Source organism: Papaver somniferum, chromosome 1, assembly GCF_003573695.1.
Source record: "Papaver somniferum cultivar HN1 chromosome 1, ASM357369v1, whole genome shotgun sequence".
NCBI classification, from domain to species: domain Eukaryota; kingdom Viridiplantae; phylum Streptophyta; class Magnoliopsida; order Ranunculales; family Papaveraceae; genus Papaver; species Papaver somniferum.
This window is the reverse complement of record NC_039358.1, coordinates 59652301-59667683: the sequence shown is the minus strand read 5'-3', so window position 1 is coordinate 59667683 and position 15383 is coordinate 59652301. Positions and strand designations below refer to the sequence as shown.

At 35.9% G+C, this 15383-nt stretch overlaps 1 long non-coding RNA gene across 3 annotated transcripts; it reads left to right on the top strand.

The window, feature by feature from the left end:
* The first annotated feature begins 3363 nt into the window (after nucleotides 1–3363).
* On the top strand, nucleotides 3364–7235 carry LOC113288361. Of its 3 annotated transcripts, XR_003330589.1 has the most exons (6): nucleotides 3364–3565; nucleotides 3669–3786; nucleotides 3862–4012; nucleotides 4215–4260; nucleotides 4396–4497; nucleotides 4773–6295. It is a non-coding gene; the product is annotated as an uncharacterized LOC113288361 (long non-coding RNA). The 3 variants fall into 3 exon arrangements; XR_003330590.1 differs by lacking the exons at nucleotides 3669–3786; nucleotides 4773–6295 and adding an exon at nucleotides 7197–7235; XR_003330588.1 differs by lacking the exon at nucleotides 3669–3786.
* The last annotated feature ends 8148 nt before the right edge of the window (nucleotides 7236–15383 follow it).

The following is a 15383-nucleotide window of genomic DNA, read 5'->3' as shown; positions in this document are numbered from 1 at the left end:
TCTCATCAAATTTGCAAATCTTGTAATAAAGTAGTAACAGCAGTGGAATATAGCACGTATCAAACAGAAAAACATGACAATGGTTACATGAGTAATAAGTTCAAAATGCACAAGAACATCAAATTTGCTCACCATCAATGCCCAAAGCATTACTAGAATGATACAACATCAACGGATGACAAACAAGAGTTCCATTCAAAATATATATGAGTATAGATACACAGTTACCATCAGGTGAGATGTCGAGTCATTTATGACTACCAGACCATACTTCCATCAACCTGGTTAGTGTCTGCGGAAACTCGTTGTCAAGATGGTGCTAAAATAACAAACGACCTTAGTTTTCCTCACCGCGCTCTTTGATTAGCATCAAAGTCGTAATTGATGCTGGGACTAAGGTCTCAAGAGCATACACAAGGGAGAAAACACATTAATATGGACTGAGGTCCATATTTGCCAATCATATAAACTTTGTCGATAATTCCTTTGCAAAGGGGGATATCTATCCACAACGTTATTAGTAACTACTCTGAATATTATCGACAACCAGTTAAAAATCATCTAATTAACGATCTTACATCATTCTCAAGAGCTTGAGGATACTTTAATCCATTGGTACCAGATTTCAGTATGCGGATATTCTTCACCACGAGATATCAACACAACTTTTATGGATGTGCTCCTCGTCAGGAGATATATCAACTCATTACTCAAAGAGGATATGGAAGCTATCTGATTAGATTTCCATACCTCAAACTAGAGGTTTTCGTCTATTCATCAACACACTCTCAGACGAAACAATCGTTGCGATTCCATGGCATGCCTTGCAAGGAGTTTAGTTTATGTCGAATCAAACAAGCGTACTCTTGCTAAATCTAGCAACAGAGTAATCTCCAACACCTCAGGCATTTCTCGGTGTGAGAATTTGGATGAGACACAATTGGAGTTAACCAATATCGTCGACGATTCTCCCCCTGATCCTTAGACGGGAATGTCTCATCAACAGAACATCCAGTTCCGCATTACTCTACCTATCAAGGGAGCAACTGGGTGCAGAAAATAACAATAACACGCAACCCAGGAGAGGTAACTGATCAGGTTTCCTCTCTCGTTTACTGTCCACCTGGAATAATTTTAAGAATTTACATTGCCATGTAAAATTAACAGTAAACTGCAAACGAATTCTGTGACCATAGGCATTATCTCAATATCAGTACCAGTCCTGCCAAGACGACCGATAGAGATCAACAACAATGAACGACATTTCAAATGCGCATATCGTGTCTTTTATGTCACAACGATATCGGAGTTGTTCTAGGCTCAAAGATGGTTATTCATCCAATCATTATGCTACCGTCCCATATTATTCCAGTTCTGGTGGTACGGTGCTCATCAGGTTCTTAAACCCGAGAACTGTTGTGGTTCCCATATTCAAATATGCCTACCACAATTGTATTTTCCTTCTTCGCCAAAGATAAAGTTATTTGCATAGGTACTAGTGCAAATTGAATTCACCAAATTAAGGATTTTAGGTAATAGCTCAGGCGACGAGAAGACATGATATTAACTCTAAATATCATTTACAAAAATGCAACACTCATTATAGCTCGACGTTTGTACATATACGAGGCGCAATTAACATTTGCAGCACTCGGAGTTGTTGACACAACATATACAAAGTGAAAATTAAGCACTAGCTCCTTAAAGCTCGTCGATGCATATAATTGGCGCATATAATGCACGCCGTAAAGCTAGCGGGAACACATAAGGGCGCAAAATATTCCGCTCTCCTTATTGCTCACCATAACATTTTATACGGTGCACATATCTTCTCCAGAAAATTAAGCCGAACTATTTACCACAAAAATCATTGGTGAAAACAAGAAAGAAAACATTCCAAATGTAATATATACGGTTCTAACACAATACCGACCAATCTCCAACTTCGTCTTTTAGGGTCGACGAAATATTAATTTATCAAAGTTGAAATATGAACACATTCTTTATACCTTAAAAGAATCTGTCTCGATATCTATTGTAGGTCGCTTCAAGGACCGTTGATAGAGACTGGCTAACCGTGTTAACCCGGTGTCCATTTTTCATCGTATTCCGACCTTAGGTGGAACGACTTTGAATTCCTGAGATTGTTATAGTAAAGGAATATTACAATTTTACTATCCCTCGGGATGCAACAATTCCTCGCTCTGTCGATATTAAAACCGTTAACACCACAAAAATCATTGGCGTACCAACAAAGGTAATTTTATTCTCTACGCTATCCAAAAGGACGCGGAAAAACCTTCCATTGGTTGGCTAAAGAGGAAAATAGTAAAACGCTGCAAAACTCAAATATTTGGCTAAATTCGAAAATCGAATAACATCACAAATATGAGTCGTTGCTAAATACATACCTATTTTGGATATCTCTTCATATACCGCATAATTTCCTATGCTCCAAATAACACATACAAGACACGGTAAGATATCTAACTTTCTCTCTAACAAGCCCTAATCAAAATAGAAAACAAAATTAGACATAATAAAAGTTGTATGCATAAAACTATTTAGAAATAGTTAAATTAAATATGCAAAAGTTGAATAGAATTATCCTTTTATGTATCGTCATCTCCCATGCAGATCACCGCACAACAATTCGTGCTGATAACGTGTTATGTTTATGTAGCTCAAATTGATACTACCCATGTACTCATAAATATGTTGTTGCGTAGTTTAAGAATAAAGGCATACATCATCGGCATAAATTGAATTAACACAGGACTGATCAAAAAAAATATTGAATTAACACAGGAGGTTATAAGAACTGTAGAAAGAAAATGGAGAACGAAAGTGGCGGAACTATTTCTAATTATTTCTTTCTCTTAGTGTATACACGAGCCCCTAGAGGGTATTTATACATTCTTAAATTAGGTCCCATGCTGATAATCATCAACATATCGATGACACCTGTGTAGCTTATGTGTTAATGTTATACCAAGGATGTGGATCCCAAAAAATGGTGAGCATCCATCTTTAAACAATTTCCCTTTTAAAAATTAACCGAGTAAAAAAAAAAATCCATCTTTAAACACGTCACATTTGTAACAGTCTTTATGTATCTTTATCTATGTTACAAAAATAAATAATTTTTACCCAATCTAACGGCTTTGAACGGTCCTCTCTAAGAGATCGACGATTATTATTTCTTTTAAAATGCAGAAAAGTGGTGGAGATAAATCGTGACTCAAAATACATCCTTTCCTTACGTCCTAATCCAACCGCTGGGAGTTTCCCACATACACATCCTTGAAAATAAAACGCACGGAAATCTCCGGACCGTTTCAAATTCGGCAATCAATGTGATCTTTGTAAAATATTTTGTTCTTTTCTGCCTAATGGAATACATAATCTTCTTTGCAGCTCATAAACACCGAGCGTTTTTACTCTCTTCAATCAATGAAATTAAACCCATAGACATTGAAAAATCACGATATGTTATAATCCCAGTTTCAATAGAATAAAACCCATACGCTTCAAGCATCTTTCGAATGGATCCTTCATAATCCAGGTATCTTAAATTATATTTTCTATTATTTCTTTCCCCAAAATTTTTGTTCACCTTAGAAACTGAATAATCTTTTGATTTTCTGAAAAGACTTGATTTGATTCAGGTAATGTTACATGTTTGTGAGAAATTCATATTACAAGATATCAATTTGCACCCATTGAGTGCTGACTAATCAATTAAGATGACATAACATGGTCTTGGAGGAGTCTTTGAGTTAGATGGTAAACCCTTTGAAATGTTAATTTTTATTTTGTTTTGATCGTTGTAGCGTTAATTTTTGTATGTGAAATGTGTAGTGTGTTCGATAGCCCGGGAACAAATGATGCAAATGTTAAAGAAAGAGAAATATTTGTGGCAGTGCTTCTGGCAAAATGCACGGTACTGTAGGGTTGGTGAAGCTTGAAGGAGGCTGATCACCATCTTCGTCCTTGAGATCTCAGCCTTGCGGTAATTATTAAACTTTGAATGTGATTTATACCATATTTCGGCATTCATGCATGTTTGGCTACAACTATGTTTAGACAATCATCTTAATTTTGAATGCTTTTTCCAAAATTACAAATTAGATTTTTTTTTCCCTTTAAGAGTAATATGAGAATTATCTTTTTTAATCCGTTTTTGTAAAAAATTCATTGTGGGCATTTTGCAGGTAATCAGCATGGATATATGATCTCTAAAGAAGCAGTAGAGAAAAGGTAAATATTCAGGAAACTTTTATGTGTTTACTACACACTTGACATTTTGTAAATTGGTGTAATGCTATTGTTTATGTTCACACACAAAACAGATTTTTTAAGTCATTTGAAAAAATTGAGTTTATCTAATTGCAGAAAACTTGGTTGTACAAGATGGAAGTAATGCTCTTTCCTCTGTTCTTTTTTTCTCCAAAGGTGTACACTATTTGCGGACCATTAGAGCACGAAAATCATCAGGTAAAGTAGTTTGGTTTCTTATATTCTATTTTCAACTTGGTAGGAAATGCTTAGTAGATGATAAGGTGAGGATGGTTTATGAGCGATAAAAACTTTGGTTTTACATAGAGATGTACGCGCTGGCTGATTAGTTAGAAATGTTTAAGAAATATGTGGATCATCAATTTCGCACAATGATAGGTGTCATAAACACCTAGATTTATTATATATTGATTTTGCTTTCTTTGCTATTTTTCGTGTGAATTATGTATTTTACGTTTGTTTTGAGCTTTTAGGCGTTTTGGAGTCATATGGAGCAAAAGAAGAAGAAATTGGCTTATTACGAAGTAGAAGGAGAAATCGGTCATTGTATGAGCAGGTGCTGTTAGGAGTCCAACTGTGGTTAAGGGGTAGCCAGTTTTATTTCAAAGAGGGGATGTTAAAGGCACCCATGAAGTTACTCAGGACACCCATTATGTTGGTGGATCTTATTGCTGGGGTGTACCAAATCCAACCACCTCATAACCCTACATGAGAGACGACTTTTCTCTCATTCATCAGATTTCAGTTTCTCTGAATCCAGAGAAGAATCAGATCGAAAATTAAAGTGGGTTCTCGTCAAGTTTCGTTGCTACAATTGTCCGAGAAGAAAGATTTAATGGGTATGAGGCTAGGTTGAGTTGCAGACAGCCGAGAGAATAAGATTTGAGAAGAAGGGTTTTGATTTGAATCTGAGAATGGGTTCGATCTGTAAAGATGCTGTTCTTGAGATGAATTCGAGATATTAGATTGGTTAATGGCAGAGAGATGTTGTTGCTGAGTTGTTGGGTTGATAGAAAATCGAACTGGTGGTGATTTGGGTGAAGGTATCTTGATTCAGTTGTAGAAAAATGGAGTCTGGGTTCCATTTGATGTCGATTTTCATGGGTTGATATTTGAGAGATTGAATCAGAGATGGAATTTGAGGGTTTGGTGGTTGAAGTTGCTGTTGTTAGACAGAGAGAAGATCGATGTGTTGGTGGTGTTGTTGAGAGGCAAAGCAACCGAACTGAGATGGGTTTTTTGTGAAAGATTAAAACACTGAAGTGCAGAGAAGGAGATGAGGAAGTGATGAAATTGAAGCCTCTGATGTTTCTAATGATGCAGGAAAATAGCTCAAAGTAGAACTCAGAATAATGGGTTCTCAAAACTGTGTTGAATGATAGATGTATGTTTAGGAATTGTGTAGGGATGTGAAGAAGAGAACGACCTGAATTCGGCCTGAGTAATGCCCATAAATAAACAAAACTCTGTCCGATTTTCATACTGACGAGTTAACTCATACCGGCCGATGACCGAGCCAACTCAGCTGAGTAAGACCAGTTAGCCGAGTAAGATGCTGACTCGGTGGCTGACTCACTCTCTGCCTTGACCCGTTGACTGACGGTCTGACCAGAAAGACCGTTAACTTTAACAGAACGGTGACAGAGTATTCCTCCGGCGGTGAAGAATCTCAGGTGATCGGCGGCGACAATTCCGGTCATATACCGGCGATGACGTCAGCAATTCGACGACCAGTTTTGGACCCAAAATTCCAGAGACATATTTCTCACACATGGGCTTAGTGGACCACTTGGAGATGGGTTTTGAGAAGACCTAATTTTGGAAAGAGTATCCTTTTGGAATGAGAGAAGCATATAAATAGAAAACTCTTTCTCTAAACCTAGATATCTCCATTAGGGAGTCTTCTACTTTGTTATAGGGTTTAGAAACATGATAGGTTTTCTCTTCCCTCTTGTTATGAACTCCATAAATATGAGCTAATTTATTTTATTATTGATTGAAGATATATTTGGATTTTGCAACCAAGTTATGATTTTTATGAATTAGTTTTCTCTCAATATTATCGTTTGATTTCTATTGCGTATAATAATTGCATGATTGATGTATTGCAATATGATTGAATGTTTATTTGGTTGAGTCTAGAATTGATTGAATATACATCCATATCTATAGCTATTTTAGGGTTCATCATCGAGCGATGACCTTGAATACGAGTAGCATGATATGATTACGGTTTGTAGTGATACACTCTTGTAATCATATGTAGAAATTGATCTTTGTACGAATTGTCATACGCAATGTATGACAATTGCATTGACTAGCCTATTTCTTAAACTTAATGCTCCTAGGAATTGAACTTAATTAGCGCAAGGCGTTAGGTTATTCTTTAGGTAGAATTCACATATGCAGCTCTAATGTGTGTGATGATGACTTAGGAAATTTACGGAGTATTCTTGTAATAAGGTATTTCATGGCTCTTGATGATAACGAGATTAATTACGAATTCTAATCATACATTCAAAACTTGTTTGCTAATGAAAATGAAACCTTTATCCAATATTTTCTCATCCTTGATTTGCGTGCTTTATTGTTTTGTTGCTTTTATTTTACTTTTAGTTTATATAAAAATCAGAAAATCCCCATTATTTTATATAGGAAACCATAACATTTGACAACCTAGTCCTCTCTGTGGGAACGATCCTTTCTTACCCTTGCTATATTATTTATTTTGAGTTGTGAGAAAGTAATTATTTTTGACGCATACGACTGCGATCAAATTTTGGCGCCGCTGCCTCATTTGTTTTTGGTTTCTTATTTTTGTTTTTAGTCTTGCTTTTTATTTTCTTTTTGTTTTTATTTTCTGGTTTTTAACCTTGTTTTGAGAACTCTTGTTTCAGGTACCAATTACTATGGACGGAGCATATTGGAACAATGGGTACGGTTATCAACCTCAACAAAATGATGACAACTATCACCCTTGCGGGGAATACAACCAAAATCAATCCTTTGGTTATGGTCAATATTCCACGTACCCTTTGAGTTATTCTCATACATATCAACCTTCTTATGGTAGGTATGTAAGTGAGCAACCACAAGGAGGGGAGACTAATTGTACTCCTATTCATATTTCTTCGAGTTTGGTAGATGAGATGCAACAATTTATGGTCAGCATGGAGTCAGTTTGTAGACAACCAAGCGTGGAACCAATTTCATCGACCGAATGTGCTAATAGTATGTTTGGCCCAATTTCTAATCGTAGTTATGATCATTCACCCATTCAAAGGGAAGATAATTGGCCTAACAATACTGAAGTAAGTGATTCTACTTTTTCCTTGTCGAACGAGCTTTTCCAACAAATGGAACACTATTTTCAAAATTTGGATGGATCACTCCAAGAACTTCAAAAAGGTGTTTCCATTTTAAGACAAGGAATTAAAGAATACAAAGAGGACATGCACAATTCTGCGAAAGACCAATCTTTGGGAAGTGGTAGCCAATCATATGTTAACTATGATAGTGACGATGACTATGAAAGTACATCGCTTGAACCAATTTATGGTGACATCCCCAAGGAATGTACAATGGAACCTTTTTGCGATCAAGGTGAAGATGAAAAGGAATATGATGACAACGGTGTAGCTTACTCAAGCCTTGATCTTTATAATGATCAAGAACCTATTCAAAAGGTAGAGCTTGAGGATGATGCAATGAGTGTTCTAAAGAAATTCCTTATGGACAGAATTGCATCCGCAAAAGTGTATGTGCCGAACAACGAAGAGGAGTATGTTGAGAATGAGACCGTTATGACCAATATTGTGGAAGACCCAATTGAGCTTGCAAAAAAATATAATGATGATGTTGATGCCGAGATTTTGGTTAAGGCAGAAACGGACGAAGAATGGTTGCAAGGTTTGATAGAGGACCATGATATACAAGAGGTGAATAATTCACTTGAATTTTTCAAGGATGAAGAGGATTCCGTAATACAAGAGATTGTGCAAGGTTTGTCTAACCCTTTGCCTATTGTTTCTTCTCATTTACCTCTTATTGGTTTGAGTGTTTGTGCTTCGAGAATATTGTTGAATGACTTTGTTTCTCGATTTCCGCCATTAGAGATACTTGATTCTCAAACAATGCAGATTTTGGAACAAGAAACCGTGGAAGTACCCGACTTCTACATTCTTTATACACTTCCAAGTGTGGGGGAAACTTTTATCGGTTAATAACTTCGTTTCTGTTTTATATTACTAATATTTGTGTGAAGCTAGCGTTTGCAAAACAGGTTCTATGGGTGGATTCCCAACTTTTCACATTATTGGTGTATGGAGAATTCATCTTGCAAGTCGGGCTGACGACTTTAAACCAAGCGCTAAGCGGGAGGCAACCCACTGGTTTTGTGTATCTATCTCAATCTTTTTATTTCTCAAATATTTTATCTTTATTTTCTTATTTTGGATATTTGCGTATCAAAACTCCAACTTTTAGAGATTTTTGAACAATTTAGAATAAACACTAGCCTTTCTAAGTAGATGGAATTTTTTCTTGACGATGAGGTATATATATTGGCTGAGTTGAGATTAGATGCCAACTAAATAGCTTGTTTAGTGTTTATCCTCTATTGTTCAACAATAGCTATGAGTTGGAGTATGAGTTTTTTATTATGCATTTTATTTTATTTATTTTTTGTGTATATATATCATGTTGTTCGTTTTCATATGAATAGACTCTACTAATGGGTTCCTCAACTCCTACAACCACGATGTTTCCATTAGTGTAAGGCACAAGTTTCTAGACTTTCTCTTCTTTTCTTTTTACTTTTTCTACTTTTTTTTTTAAAGGGAAAACTAACAAGGCTAAAAACTCTACATGAGAACACTCCCCCACACTTAAACTTTACATTGTCCTCAATGTAAATTGAATCGTCACCATGTATCGGAGTCGTCACCATATCACGTTCTATTTTTATTTTTCCATATTTATCTATTGTTTTTCTAAGTGAATTGGTGGGGCACGAACATCGAATTGTTATCACTGCTAGGATGAAATAGAGTGATTGAGTTACTACAAAAAAAAAAAAAAAAAAAAGACCAACCAATTGACCAAAGGAATAAATATGACACTTGGATAAAGCAATATGTGTGTGTTCTCCCTGTCTCCGTCGCCTAAGCAAGCGTGGAGTACAGGATCCAAGGGAACTATCATGTAATCTGCTGACAAGAAACATGCGCTTGGATCAACAAGATCCAATCATGATGTCTCTCAAAACAAAAAACAAAAAAAACAAAACAAAAAAAAAATTGTGTTGAATAAAATCGATTACTGGTTTCCTTGTATATGCCAGTGAATTGATCTAGAATTAAGTTTGTCGACCGCTGGTTCCCTTGTATATGCCAGCTGTGTTGATATTAGAATCAGACCAGTAGCTCAATCCAATAGGATTTTTAGGTTTGTTTTGGCAGTGACCTTCAGACAGATATGGGAAACATCGTTCACCTTAGTCAACAGTTCGCCACCATCTACTTTCTATATCCATCTTCTTAATCTTTTCATGTGATTGTGGTTGATTCGATTCCGAGTATTGTGGTTGTGTTCAACTTTCTGATAAAACTGTATCACTAATTTATGAATTGGATTTGAAAGTGGGTACTTCCTCCTGTAAACATTGATTGTATGCCATCGAATAAAAATGTTTAGTGTCATTAAATTGTCACAAGTAGCTGGATTTTGGAAGAAAAGGTTTTGTAGGTAGACCTCTCGTAAACCTTCACGAGACTATAACTCGTCCACTAGGGACACCTAGGGGTTTAAAGGCCTGTTATTCATGCTAAGAGTAACCGTATCCTCGGCGAGATGGAGTTGTATGTATCTTTTAGAACTATTTTGTTTGATTTGCTCGAGGACTAGCAAAGTCTAAGTGTGGGGGAATCTGATAGGTGTCATAAACACCTAGATTTATTATATATTGATTATGCTTTCTTTGCTATTTTTCGTGTGAATTATGTATTTTACGTTTGTTTTGAGATTTTAGGCGTTTTGGAGTCATATGGAGCAAAAGAAGAAGAAATTGGCTTATTACGAAGTAGAAGGAGAAATCGGTCATTGTATGAGCAGGTGCTGTTAGGAGTCCATCTGCGGTTAAGGGGTAGCCAGTTTTATTTTTAAAAAGGAGATGTTAAAGGCACCCATGAAGTTACTCAGGGCACCCATTATGTTGGTGGATCTTATCGCTGGGGTGTACCAAATCCAACCACCTCATAACCCTACATGAGAGACGACTTTTCTCTCATTCATCAGATTTCAGTTTCTCTGAATCCAGAGAAGAATCAGATCAAAAATTAAAGTGGGTTCTCGTCAAGTTTCGTTGCTACAATTGTCCGAGAAGAAAGATTTAATGGGTATGAGGCTAGGTTGAGTTGCAGACAGCCGAGAGAAGAAGATTTGAGAATAAGGGTTTTGATTTGAATCTGAGAATGGGTTCGATCTGTAAAGATGCTGTTCTTGAGATGAATTCGAGACATTAGATGGGTTAATGGAAGAGAGATGTTGTTGTTGGGTTGATAGAAAATCGAACTGGTGGTGATTTGGGTGAAGGTATCTTGATTCAGTTGTAGAAAAATGGAGTCTGGGTTCCATTTGATGTCGATTTTCATGGGTTGATGTTTGAGAGATTGAATCAGAGATGAAATTTGAGGGTTTGGTGGTTGAAGTTGCTGTTGTTAGACAGAGAGAAGATCGATTTGTTGGTGGTGTTGTTGAGAGGCAAAGCAACCGAACTGAGATGGATTTTCTGTGAAAGGTTAAACCACTGAAATGCAGAGAAGGAGATGAGGAAGTGATGAAATTGAAGCCTCTTATGTTTTTAATGATGCAGGAAAATATCTCAAAGTAGAACTCAGAATAATGGGTTCTCAAAACTGTGCTGAATGAAAGATGTATGTTTAGGAATTGTGCAGGGATGTGAAGAAGAGAACGGACTGAATTCGGCCTGAGTAATGCCCAGAAATAAATAAAACTCTGTCGAATTTTCATACCGACGAGTTAACTCATACCGGCCGATGACCGAGCCAACTCAGCCGAGTAAGACCAGTTAGCCGAGTAAGATGTTGATTCGGTGGCTAACTCACTCTCTGCCTTGACCCGTTGATTGACGGTATGACCAGAAAGACCGTTAACTTTAACAGAACGGTGACAGAATATTCCTTCGGCGGTGAAGAATATCAGGTCATATTCCGGCGATGACGTCAGCAATTCGGCAACCAGTTTTGAACTCAAAATTCCAGAGACATATTTCTCACACATGGGCTTGGTGGACCACTTGGAGATGGGTTTTGAGAAGACCTAATTTTGGAAAGAGTATCCTTTTGGAATGGGAGAAGCATATAAATAGAAAACTCTTTCTCTAAACCTAGATATCTCCATTAGGGAGTATTCTACTTTGTTCTAGGGTTTAGAAACATGATAGGTTTTCTCTTCCTTCTTGTTATGAACTCCATGAATATGAGCTAATTGATTTTCTTATTGGTTGAAGATGTAGTTGGATTTTGCAACCAAGTTATGATTTTTATGAATTAGTTTTCTCTCAATATTATCGTTTGATTTCTACTGCGTATAATAATTGCATGATTGATGTATTGCAATATGATTTAATGTTTGTTTGGTTGAGTCTAGAATTGATTGAACATACATCAATATCTATAGTTATTTTAGTGTTCATCATCGAGCGATAACCTTGAATACGAGTAGCATGATATGATTACGGTTTGTAGTGATACACTCTTGTAATTATATGTAGAAATTGACCTTTGTACGAATTGTCATACGCAATGTATGACAATTGCATTGACTAGCCTATTTCTTAAACTTAATGCTCCTAGGAATTGAACTTAATTAGCGCAAGGCGTTAGGTTATTATTTAGGTAGAATTCACATATGCAGCTCTAATGTGTGTGATGATGACTTAGGAAATTTACGGAGTATTCTTGCAATAAGGTATTCCATGGCTCTTGATGATAACGAGATTAATTACGAATTCTAATCGTACATTCAAAACTTGTTTGCTAATGAAGATGAAACCTTTATCCAATATTTTCTCATTCTTGATTTGTGTGCTTTATTGTTTTGTTTGCTTTTATTTTACTTTTAGTTTATATAAAAAATCAGAAAATCCCCATTGTTTTATATATGAAACCATAATATATTGACAACCTAGTCCTCTCTGTGGGAACGATCATTTCTTAGCCTTGCTATATTATTTATTTTGAGTTGTGAGAAAGTAATTTATTTTTGACGCATACGACTGCGGTCACACAAGATTTTTTTGGTTGTTATCCGCGTAAAACAATAAGAGTTCACTTGATATTCTTAAGTTGGCTCCTTCTCACAATTAAATTATTAGACGTTAACTCATATGAAGAAGGAACTTGGTCCCTACAGTAATAGTTGTGTTGTTTATGCGTCTATTTTACTCTACTCATTTGTAGGAGTCTGAAAGCATTTGAAGAAGCAAATATGACATTTACAGAAACAACTAAGAGATGTGCATTTCCCTGAACTGAAATAAATAGATTGAGTTTTGGAATCTTTGAAGCTGATTTTGGTGTGATGGCAAGCTAGATTAGTGGCCATGATGCTGAAAAGAGCTCTACACTTTTTTTTAAGAATCCCCTCAAAAAACTGAAGTAATTGTTGAAGAACCTTTATTGAGGTCATTAAGCATGTTCACTCTTATTTTCTTTTAAAAGTCTTTTGATGACACTAATTAAATGGGCTACAATTTACTCACCGGTGGCGGTAAAAATGTGTTAAGCGTATGTGGTATAACTATACAAGTGGATGGCATATGTAGGGGTGTATACCCGAAAATACTCGGCCTGCCTGTATCCGTCCGAGCCCGCCTGTACCCGAAGTAGCTCAAAGCCTGTTATGGCCCGTCATGGACCACCCGGTCTGGCATGGATTAATTTATTGGGCGGTCTCGGGCTTTGCGATTAATTATGATGCCCGGCCTGAAAGCCTTCTATGTGCCATTAATCATTTAATATCCTCTTAAAAAGACTTAAAAGTTACAATTTTATAATTGTCAATTTTGTGTCAAGAAAAATAAAATATATAATTGTTTTTTACTTATAATTAACCTTTTCAAAACATTAATGGTAATATATTTCTTATTAGAAAGTTTATTGTACTCTAATTAATTATTTATTATAGGCTAAAATTAAAAATTTGTCAGTGTAATTTAAATATAAAATAATAACATCACTTACGATATGCGATGTTGGAAAGGAAAGGATATTGTATTTAATACCGTTCATTTGAAAATTTAAACTTAAAAAAAAAAAATTCAAAATAGTGGTCTGTCCGGCCCGATCTGGCCTGCCCGTATAAAAAGCGGGCTTTGGGCGGTCTTTGGGTAGCAAATTATCTACTTGTACCCGGCCTGTCCGGCCTGAATTTGTTTACGGGCTCACAAATATTAAGCCTGGCCTGCCCGGCCTGTCTTAGTTTTTGGGTCGGGCGTCCCGGCCTTCCCGAATTTAGATACACTACATTTTATACTGCATATACATTGTAATGTTAGCCCGAAACGTGTTGTTAGTTGTGAATGAGGGAGCTACAATCGAATATCTGTATCGTAGGACCAAATTCTGAATGAATTGCCTAACTCTTGCTGGACCACCATTTGATTTCTCCGTTGGTTTTTGCTTTTTGTATTTGACTGTTTCCATGTTATGTGTTCTGGATTTGCAAGTCTTCTTACATGTATTGTTTCCTTTTTAGTTGTTGCAGCAAGCAGAAAACACCCAAAGATGCGCTGGATGGAGAAAATTCTGAAGACTCACATTTATCCAAGGATGTGATGAAAAATTTATCGTTAGAAGAGTCTGATATTTCGTCTTCTGTAGAATCGGATTGGCAACCCAAGTTTTAGAAGATACTCTCTCCAGAAAAGGTCTGCAATTTTCAGTAGTTCATACTCCTCCTACGTACATTTCACACATACAAGGTTTCCATCTCTTTTTAACATTTTTCTTAGACTCCTGAACAATGAGTTAATACGGGAAGATTTTGTACAAAACGTCCTTAACAGTTGCTGTTGTATTTTCTGAAAATTATTATTAGTGTACATCTTTTGTGTCCAACTCACTGGTTGTTGTATGAGACCTCATCATGACAGATCTTTATAGATGTACACTAATAATAAATTATTTTCCGAAATTACAACAGTATTCCCATTTTAGCTTGGTGCCCACTAATATTGGGAACCCAGATTGGGGAAAGAACGAGATGTATTTTGAGCCACGATTTATCTTTTGCATTTATTTATTTTTTGCATTTTCAAACCATTGGGAGCCGTTGATGGCTCAAAAAAGCTCATTCAAAGCTCATTATTAATTTCCTAAGCTTATGTTCCTTCCTTAATTGTTGCTACATTATGTTCTAAGCTGATGGAGGGGATGTCATCCTTCATTATTGTTTGGGATACCGTTGGCATTTTTTTCTTTTTTTTGAGCTCACAGACATCCTTGTACCACCGTTGTAATACGATTCATCATTGTTATAGTTATTAAAAATTAATGGATGTCCTATGGATGTCCTATAGTATACGATTTGTATACCTTCACTTTGAGAAGAAGGACATTTTCATTGGCTTGGACTGACTTACAATTTTAGTCGTCTTTTAAAAAATTTTCTTTAGATAAATTCTTGAATTTTTAAACTAAATCTACTCAATGTTCGGCAAAGACTTTTTATGTTTTTTATTTTGTTTTTTTGTTGAACTGATTATTAAAATTTACATTTTTTGGATTAATTTAATGGCAAATAGCACGAAAATATACAATTCAAACAACGAAGCTTCCGTCTGAACTTTTAGAAGCCACTGATACTGCATTTAAATAGAGCAGAGATGAATAATGTACAATAAATTACATCCTAATGTAACTTTATTATTAGCTAATGTACATTAATATCGTATTTAATTAATAGTAAAATCCACAAGAAATATATTTAAACTAACAATATCAATATTTAGAACCGGTAAACAGAAACAATATAAAATTAAAAAAAAAAAGAAAGGCAAAAAT